Here is a 10706-nt window from a genome sequence, read left to right as displayed (position 1 = left end):
CTTCATCAAGTTGGCAGCTTGCAGAGACCTATCGCTGTCGCAGCGGCCGCTCGCTTCGTGGCGCAGCTTTGGCGCGACAGACCAGTCTCGCCGGCTGACACTCCAGCAATTATTAAGAGCGGACCTCCGCAGAAAAGTTCCCAGGAAAAGTTTGCGGGCTGGCCGTTCCGCTGTCACTCACTATTTGCCGAATGAAGAAGGAAAACCTACACCATCCAACAAAAAAAGTGAAGCCGCCAGGAGGGGAGAAGTAGATGAAATGAAACTTCACGGACTGAGAAAGTAAGTGATACTATTGCAGTGATAACAGAATCGAGTCAAATCTGCAAAGAATTTAGCAGTATGGCCCACTTATTATTATGGCTTGCATCTACTGTGGCCTGCATACAAGCAGTGATTCGGATGGAACGAGTGTCTTAAAGCCGTTGTACTCGAGCTAGCCACACGCATGTTCATCTACATCTACATCTACATGGATACTCTGCAAATCACATTTAAGTGTCTGGCAGAGGGTTTATCGTACCACATTCACATAATTCTCCATTATTCCAATCTCGTACAGCGCGCGGAAAAAGCGATCATCTGTATCTTTCCGTGTGAGCTATGATTGCCCTTATTTTATCATGGTGATCGTTTCTCCCTATCTCGGTCGGCGCCAACAAAATACGTTTGCATTCGGAGGTGAGTAGATTCCGCAGCAACGAAAAACGCTTTTTAATGATGTCCAGCCCAAATCCTGGAACATTTCAGTGACACTCTCTCCCCTATTTCGCGTTAATACAAAACATGCTGCCCTTCTTTGGACTTTCTCTATGTACTCCGTCAATCCTATCTGGTAAGGATCCCACACGGCACAGCAGTATTCTAAAAGAGGATGGACAAGCGTAATGTAGGCAGTCTCTTTAGTAGATCTTATACATTTTCTAAGTATCCTGCCAATAAAACGCAGTCTTTGGTTTGCCATCCCCACAACATTTTCTGTTTGCCTCTTCCAATTTAAGGTGTTCTTAAATGTAATTCCTAGGTATTTAGTTGAATTTACGGCCTTTAGATTTGAATGATATGTCGTGTAACAAAAGCTTAATTGATTCCGTTTAGCACTTCTCGTTATGTGGGGTCAATTGTCAATTTTTGCACAGTATAGATATCTTTTCTAAATCGTTTTGCAATTTGTTTCTTCTGATGACTTTACTTGTCGACAAACGACAGCGTCATCTGCAAACAACCTAAGACGGCTGTTCAGATTGTTTCCCAAATCGTTTATACAGATAAAGAACAGCAAAGGGCCTATAGCACTGCCTTGGTAAGCGCCAGAAATCACTTCTGTTCCCACGCCCGGGTTCCCGGGTTCGATTCCCGGCGAGGTCAGGGATTTTCTCTGCCTCGTGAAGACTGGGTGTTGTGTGCTGTACTTAGGTTAGTTAGGTTTAAGTAGTTCTAAGTTCTAGGGGACTGATGACCATAGCTGTTAAGTCCCATAGTGCTCAGAGCCATTTGAGCCATCACTTCTGTTTTACTCGAAGACTTTCCGTTAATTACTACGAACTGTGACCTCTCTGACAGGAAACCACGAATCCAGTCACATAACTGAGACGATATTCCATAAGCACGCCATTTCATTACAAGCCGCTTGTGTGGTACAGTGTCAAAAGCCTTTTGGAAATCTAGAAATACGGTTCCAATTTGAGATCGCTTGTCAACAGCACTTAGTACTTCGTGTGAGTAAAGAGCTAGTTGTGATTCACAAGAACGATGTTTTCTAAATCCGTGTTGACTGTGTGCGAATAGATCGTTCTCTCGCAGATAATTCATAATGTTCAAACCCACTGTACGAGTATGATCCAAAATCCTGCGGCACTTCAACGTTAATGATAAGGGCCTGTAATTTAGTGGTAGAGCTATTGTATCAGCATATTCTGAAAGAACGTAATTGGTATACAGTATGGAAGAATTGCTTTTATTAAGTTATTTAAGTTGCTTCACTGCTCCGAGGATATCTGCTTCTACGTTAATCATGTTGGCAGATGTTCTTGATTCGAATTCTGGAATATTTACTTCGTCTTCTTTGATAAAGGAATTTCAGAAGGCTTTGTTTAATAACTCTGCTTTGGTAGCACTGTTGTCGATAGTGTTTCGTGGCAGAGTGGTTCTAGGCGCTACAGTCTGGAACCGCGCAACCGCTACAGTCGCAGGATCGAATCCTGCCTCTGGCATGTATGTGTGTGATGTCCTTACGTCAGTTGGGTTTAAGTAGTTCTAAGTTCTAGCGGACTAATGACCTCAGCAGTTAAGTCCCATAGTGCTCAGAGCCATTTGAACCATGTTTTTTTTTCTCGTGCCACATTTGCATGGGATAAATGGAGTATAAGGAATGTAATAAAATGTAAAATTACTATGATACAGACTACATCTACGTGACTACTTTGCTATTCACAATAAAGTGCCTGGCAGAGGGTTCAGTGAACCACCTTCAAGCTGCCTCTCTACCGTTCCACTCTCGAACAGCGCACGGGAAAAACGAGCATTGAATTTTTTCTATGCTAGTCCTGATTTCTCTTATTTTATCATTTCTCCCTATGTATGTGGGTGCCAACAGAATGTTTTCGCAATCGTAGGAGAAAACTGGTGATTGAAATTTCATGATAAGATCCCGTATCAACGATAAACGCCTTTGTTTTAATGATTGGCACTCCATTTCACGTATCATGTCTGTGGCCTCTCTCTCCTATTTCGCGATAGTACAAAACGAGCTGCCCTTCTTTGAACTTTTTCGATGACATCTGTCAGTTACAGCTGACGCGGATCCCACATCCCACAGCAGTGCTCCAGGATAGGGAAGACAAACATGGTGTAAGCAGTCTCTTTAGTAGACCTATTGCACCTTTAAGGGGACCACACCGTGGTTCAGGTCGAAAAAAATCAATTTTCGGTTTTCATCATATTTCGACAGATTAAGGTTTATTTAAGTACTCTGAAAAGGATTTTGCTGAAAACAATTTTTTTTGGAGCACTTAAAGAGCATTTTCCTACCACGTGTGTTTATGTGCCACGCCCACTTTTCTATCATCCACTTTTCTGCTAAGTTTTAGATCTTTATGTCCCCTACATTTCATGTTAGGGATTTTTGTCTACTCCTGAGTGTGTTGGCTATCCTTGGAATGCAACGGTCGGTATTCTTTTGTTTCTGCTGTTTGTAAACAACATGCTTTCAAACACGCGGTTAGTTTTGTTCAAGTGTGATTGGGAGTACTTGTTATACTTGCGTTTGCAGTGCTTGTTTACGTGTGTTTTTTGTGTTTATTGAAAATGACGAAACGTAAAGGCATTTTTAAGAAACGACAATTTAGAGGAAACAAGTTTAGAAAGCTTTCTGTACAAGAGGTGGTGCAAATACAATGGGGCTCAGGCAACTGGAGAATCTTATTCTGGGGAACTATGCCTCATCTGTAAAGCAAGTTACTGAGAGAATGTCTGGACGTTGAATAAGAAACCTCTAAACCACCCACAGTAACGCATTCTTTTCTCATGATCTGTTTCTTGCAATGTAATTCTGTATGGTCACAGTGCCGATTTCTTCACAGCTCTCTAACATGTCCCATATGAAATACCTGTCTCCTGGCTCAATCGACGCAACGGTTTCCTCGGAGAGTTCTCCAAGCGTCTTCGAACATCAGCAATAACCTGTGCACTCAGTGATGATCTATGTTCATCACCGATACTGTTTAGTACACCAGTTGTCGCGAGCTTCGTTACAATCGATAAAATTGTTGCCTTTGTTGGAACATTGCGCACATTGAATTCTCTCCGGTATGCCCGTTGTGTTGTAACCTATGAGTCTGCCTTCCAGTATGTTTTCACAATAAAAACCTGCTCTCGAAGTGCTTACAAGGGAACATCCCCATCGCACCCCCCTCAGATTTAGTTATAAGTTGGCACAGTGGATAGGCCTTGAAAAACTGAACACAGATCAATCGAGAAAACAGGAAGAAGTTGTGTGGAACCATGAAAAAAATAAGCAAAATATACAGACTGAATAGTCCATGCGCAAGATAATCAACATCAAGGAGAGTGTGAGCTCGGGAGCGCCTTGGTCGCGTGGTTAGCGTGAGCAGCTGCGGAAACATAGGTCCTTGGTTCAACTCTTCCCTCGAGTGAGTCGTTTAATTTTTTATTTTCAGCCAATCATCAGCACACGTACTGTTTATCAACAAATGTAGGAAGTAATCGTACAAATGTTCGACAATCGTACGATCCCTTAAGGAACTTTCCGATGCCTTACAGTTTGGAAAATATTCATTGACATTGTTATTGAAGTCGCGAGCTATATTTGCTGGATTCATATTGCCCACGGAATGCATCTCACGTATTTAATGCACTCTCGTACAAAGTAGCGAACAGTCAACTGCCAGCCAGGGAGCCTCGTTAGCAGGAATACTCTCTCTTCCGTGCGCTGTAGTCGACTGACGTCATGTGTTTCGATGTTTTTTTAGGTATAGCGTCATCATACTACGGCGCAGTTACCTCGCAACGGACGGACGGACGGCAGATAATAATAGTCTGAAAATAAAAAATTAAAATTTTCACTCGAGGGAAGAGTTGAACGGAGGACCTCTCGTTCCGCAGCTGCTCACGCTAACCACGCGACGACGGCGCTCCCGAGCTCACACTCTGCTTGATGTTGCCTATCTTGCACATGGACTACTCAGACTGTATATTTTGCTTATTTTTTTCATAGTTCCACACAACTTCTTCCTGTTTTCTCGATTGATCTGTGTTCAGTTTTTCAAGGCCTATCCACTGTGCCAACTTATAACTAAGTCTGAGGGGGGTGCGATGGGAATGTTCCCTTGTTAGTACAATACCTCTTCGCTAGCTCTGTGGTAACGTGCTGACCTCTTCACTACCGATCAATTGGAATGAGAGTAAATCTAATCTAATCTAAGTTTAGGGAACAGGATTCGAGTAATACTGCGCAACAATTATGTTGCCACTATCGTATCGTATTTGAGTCGCAAACAAAACGAGAATAAAATAAGAGAGATAGGGTACGCAAAATGTCACACAGCCACTCTCCCTCACTCAATAATCAAACAGAACAGGGCAGAAAATTGACACTATCATTACGAAGTACCCTTCGCAACACACCTTGCAGTTGCTTGAGGAGAATATTTGAAGCTGTTGAAGCGTCCTAATAGTATTAAAACTGACCTTTCTCGCACATTCGTGTATTTGCACAACCACATCTACAATGCAACAGGACGGAATGAAACGCTTCATCGTGTGGTGTGTACCAGGAGTAACAATAGCCCGAGCAGCTCTGCGCCAAGGTAACTGCTTCGTTCCTGGCAGCCCATTTTTCCCACACCTCACCTCGCGAAGTAGAGGCCCCACCGTGAGTGCGCTGTTGAATTTTCCAACGCCCCTAAAGCCACCGTGACGTGGGGCTGGAAAGATATTGCACCGCGCTAGCCGCTTGCCACTCAGCCAGCATGCAGTATCATTAGGTCAGCCTCGATCCAACTGTCACGCCTCTCTTCAAACAAACACGCACACTGTTCTAAATGCGTTCACTTCTTTGACGAAGGCAATTCCTTTTGTTTGGACCAAGATTATGAAAGTGGATTCTTTGTGTTCTGTATCATGGTAATTTTATATTTCATAACATTACTTGTATTCCTTTTATCCCATGAGAATGTGGCAAGAGGAAAACGTCGAAAGTACGCAGTTTATTGTGTGCAGCACAATGATGTAACTTAACGTAAAACATGTTTCTTATTACAGTGTTAACGTTAATTATGACATACAGACGTATACACTGTTTAGTTGCTAACAACTTCGAGATTAGCTGTCGGATTGTCTCATTTTCGATGAAAGAGTAGCTAAAGTTCAAGTTATTGAAATCAATGTAGGTGCCGAAAGTGGTCACAAATTTTTCAAATGGCTCTAAGCACTATAGCACTTAACATATGAGGTCATCAGTCCCCTAGACTTAGAACTACTTAAACGTAAGTAACCTCAGGACATCACACACATCCATGCCCGAGGCAGGATTCGAACCTGCGACCGTAGCAGCAGCGCGGTTCCGGACTGAAGTGCCTAGAACCGCTCGGCCGAGAGTGGTCACCATGAACATTCTTGCACAGACGATGCCACTGAACTGCTACATGAACTACCGAATGCAACTTGTTCAATTGGTTATCTGCACAAGAATGTTGGACGCATTGTCGAAGTTCACCCAATGTGCGTGGTTTTTGTCGATTAGCGCCACCCTTTAGTGTTCCCCATTGATAAAGGCCAAGAGATATTAAGGGCTCCGGAACGCCCTATACTTGCAATGTTAAAATAACGCTTATAAATTACATCTTTCCTCACAAAGTATTTGAGGTAGGAAGTTGAACTTTTTACAAATTATTTATTGGAATATGGGCTACAACTTAACACAGGGATTTTACAAAATTTTAGTTCAGTTATTAAAGATGATTTTTTTTCAATTGTAATGAAAATTCACAACATTTTTTTGCAATTTTTATTTATATATTCAAAAATATACAGTTTTTTGGAAAAAGGCTGTGTTAAATTATGCAGAAGGTATTGTGTGACATTTACTGAAAGTTTGAAACAAATATGTTTGGAAGATCCTTAGAAAACATGTAATTAGTATGAGAAAATAAAAGTTTTGGGAATAGAGCGACAAAGATTGGATCAACTTTTTAGTGCATTCCAGGTCCATAGGATGGATTATCTTCATCCTCTGCAAACTCCTCCTCCAGCTTCCTCTTGTTCCTCCTCCTGTTTACTCTTGCTTGTATTTCTGGACTCTTTACAGCCCTGTCTGCAGCCCGAAGGCGTTCCTTGTCTAGAGCAAGCATCGCTCGTTGTTGTGTTCGTAGATTTTCCTACCATTTTCTTCAGTTGCAGTTACTGCAACATTGTTCCAAAAGGTGGTCATGTATGAACACTTATCACATTTCAGTTGTATTTCACTAGCAAGTCCTACGTGCTTTATTATGGAGAGTGCCAGACCAACTTCACTACAATGAATACATCTTACACAGTTTGAAAAAATTCCTTTGAGAACCGACATATCAAATATTTCATTCACATCCGATTCGCCCATAAAACATTCATAGTTTTCACTCATTGAACCAAACTTCTTCTGTGAAGTATTTTCTTTCCCACTTTGACTGCTATGGGCAGGTGTACTTGAGAGGATAGGTTCACTCACTTGGTTATCGTCTTTATTGTTTACAGTAATAACACATACCTTTGGCTTTCCAACACTTCTCCTTTTCTTAAAAGCCTTCAGAGGATTTCTAATAACTTTACTTTTACTCATTATTGTACTTCAACAAAACAGAGACTCAAGAAACAGAATTAATTACGAATATTTTCGAGATAACGACAGAGTAAATAAACATGAAACAATCGACAACCACACCAGCGATATATATTGAACCATCACAGGTTAGCCACAACACATACTTTATCTCACATCACTAAAATGTACCTGATGAACACGGACGTTAATAATAACACCATTTGACAGCAGTTTAACAGCGCCACAGTGGGTCACGCCCATGTAGAACACATTTCAAAAAATTTTTTAAAATAGTTGTAGTCTCCGGAATTGAATAAATTATGTATCTATTAAAAAGTAATAGTCTGCAGATTCAGAAAACGCAAAAAAGTAAAAATTAAACTTTTCATGATTTTGAGCCTTTCCGGAGCCCCTTAAGTCCGGAGAATGTGGACACGCGAGATCACCCCTTCAGCCTATCTGTCGTGCTGATTTACACGATTATGGTGGTTGAGTGGGGCACTGTCTTGTTAAAAGTAAAAGTCCCCATATAACTCAAGAATGGCAGCTAAAATGGATGTCACAAGCTTATCTAGGTACACCTCACCGATAATCGCGCCGTCAAAGAAAAGCAGCCGAATCGAACCCCTGTGAGACAATACACGCCATACATCCACTCTCGGTAAACTCGAGGCTTTGTCCACATTCACGTGCGGATTTGTGGCGCCCCAGGAGACCTAATTGCGGTAGTTTATTGTAACACTGAGTTTAAGCTGCACTTCATTAGACCACACAACGATCCCTGCAAACAATTGTTGCGCACCACGCCATGAAACTACTCGCAGAACTCGATTCTGCAATCTGGGTCGTCCTAGTTCATTACGTGTAGCTGTCTTCGGATGCAGCACTTAAACTTAGCTGTCCTCAAATGCGCTGCACACTTAGGCGATTCAACCTGGTTTCACGGGCACACTGCCTCATAGCCTTCTCACCGGTAAGTGAACGAAAGCGTGTGTTGATAATCGTGAGGAGGGTTTGACGAAAAATCAGAGGATCACAACTGCAAAAGTCACTGCAGAACTGACTGTCGCACTAGTGAACCCCGTGAGCACCAAAAGAAAACAAAGGGACCTTAAGAAGCAGGGAATTGCAGAGCGAGTTACAGTTCCAACAACACTCATCAATGATGCAAATGCCCGTAACGGGAAATAGCGCTGTCGATGTCATAAAACATGTACTACGGAAGAAAGCCTTTGGATCGGATCATTCCTGTTGCACACTGTTTCCAACTACCGGCCGAGTTTACGTCCCAAGAGTGAAAGATGGCGGGAATTCGCTGATGATTTGGACGGCCATATCGTTATCTTCAATGGCCCCATGGCTACTCCGCGAGGTCACAATCCAGTTAAGGATTATGCGACGGTCTTGGCTGATCAGGTACATTCCATGGTACAATGTTTGTTCCCCAATGGCGATCATCTTTTACAAGACAGCAGAGCCCATAGTCACACAATTCGCATCGTCCAGTACTGGATTTGTGAGCACGGGGATGAATTGTCACCACAGTCACCGGATCTGTACATTATTGAGCCATTGTGGTCTACTTTGGAGAGAATGGCGCCTGGCCGCCATCCATCTCCATCACCGTTGCCTAAACTTTCCATTATTTTGCAGGAAGTATAGTATAAGATGCCCTTCAAAAGAATGAAGGACCTATTTTTATCCACTCCGAGTCGACTGAAATCTGTTTTTGCCCAAACGCCTGTAACAACAAAACTCATCTACTACTTTTAGCGTCCGCATTTCCTAATCGATTTCCGTCAGTATCATCTAATGTAATGCAACTACGCTCCATTTTCCTTGCTACGGGTGTATTATTACTTATATGTAGATCACAACGTTGCTACAGACCCCCCTGACATCGTGGTTACAAAACTGGTTCATGGCGATCCACGCCCCTGAACTCCAGCTAAAGCCCTAATGCACCGGGTACTGACACCCAGGCATGTTAATTTTTATCGAAATCTGTGCTTTATATCCCATTTTAAGCCTACAGCATGCTGCCACCTCACGCGTTCTCGCAAGGGAATGACAGAGCGCCGGGAGGTCACGTACGACCCCCGGCTGGCAAGTTCGGTCACGCAGACCCACCGCTGGTGCCTGTCGTTTGGCGCTCTCGACAAAACAGTTCACAGTCAGCGGCGCACTCGAATTGCATACTGCTGCAAACACTGTAATCAGCTGCACGGCCGTCCGACACGCCCTGTTCTATCATTGTTCTCTCACTTCTTTCTGTGTTTGTAGTACCAATAGCTTGGTACAAACGTGAAAACATTTAAAACGTGTGACTTATCCGCGATGTTTCACACCGAAGTGAGGAGGCCTGCGTGAATGTTTCGTCCAGCTCTTGAAAATAAATGTATCCAACTACACAACTAATAAAAAATCCATTCCCAGTTTCATGCAGGAGTTCTGTTGGTCACAATCGTGAGTACACTGAGTGAATTTTTAAATGACCTGTAAACTTAACCTGCGAATTTATATAATAATATTACTTTTTGCTGTATTCCCGACACGCCAATATGTTGCGTAGATACAGGATCATTGGATGGCTCAAATGGCTCTGAGCACTATGGGACTCAACTGCTGAGGTCATTAGTCCCCTAGAACTTAGAACTAGTTAAGCCTAACTAACCTAAGGACATCACAAACATCCATGCCCGAGGCAGGATTCGAACCTGCGACCGTAGCGGTCTTGCGGTTCCAGACTGCAGCGCCTTTAACCGCACGGCCACTTCGGCCGGCTATGAAAGGGAGCCAACAGCACGTGGTGTTCCCAGGTGGTCACCCATCCAAGTACTAACCACGCCCGATGTTGCTTAACTTCGGTGATCGGACGAGAACCGGTGCACTCAACATGGTATGGCCGTTGGCGATCATTGGATGGTGAGGTCGAAATAAATTTAGTAACTACGAAGCATAGTGTATAAGAAAGCTTCATGATGGCGTAAATTGTTGAAGAAAATAACCGTTTTGTTCAGATTGAGTTCACAGCGACAATATCATGGAGGAAGACCTTTTACTCACAGGGCATCCGAGTGGAACCACTGCAAATGGTTCAAATGGTTCTGAGCAATATGGGACTTAACATCTGAAGTCATCAGTACCCTAGACTTAGAACTACTTAAACCTAACTAACCTAAGGACATCTCACACATCCATGCCCGAGGCAGGATTTGAACCTGCGACCGCAGCGGTCGCGCGGTTTCAGACTGAAGCGCCTAAAACCGCTCGGCCACAGTGGTCGGCGGAACTACTGCAGAATGGCCAACCAAGCAGTCACGGAATCTCCCCTGACACGCGACCTACAAAGCCATGGGAAAGGAACTACTTTTTACTGGGGTAGACA

The 10706-nt window shown here is 43.1% G+C and overlaps 1 non-coding gene across 1 annotated transcript; it reads right to left on the bottom strand.

The window, feature by feature from the left end:
• Positions 1-10112: 10112 nt before the first annotated feature.
• Positions 10113-10231, bottom strand: LOC124790290. The gene has a single exon (XR_007016250.1). It is a non-coding gene; the product is annotated as a 5S ribosomal RNA (ribosomal RNA).
• Positions 10232-10706: the final 475 nt, after the last annotated feature.

Source organism: Schistocerca piceifrons, chromosome 3 (genome assembly GCF_021461385.2).
Source record: "Schistocerca piceifrons isolate TAMUIC-IGC-003096 chromosome 3, iqSchPice1.1, whole genome shotgun sequence".
In the NCBI taxonomy this organism is placed as follows: domain Eukaryota; kingdom Metazoa; phylum Arthropoda; class Insecta; order Orthoptera; family Acrididae; genus Schistocerca; species Schistocerca piceifrons.
Note: the sequence above shows the minus strand (reverse complement) of the source record. Positions and strands in the feature narration are given on the sequence as shown.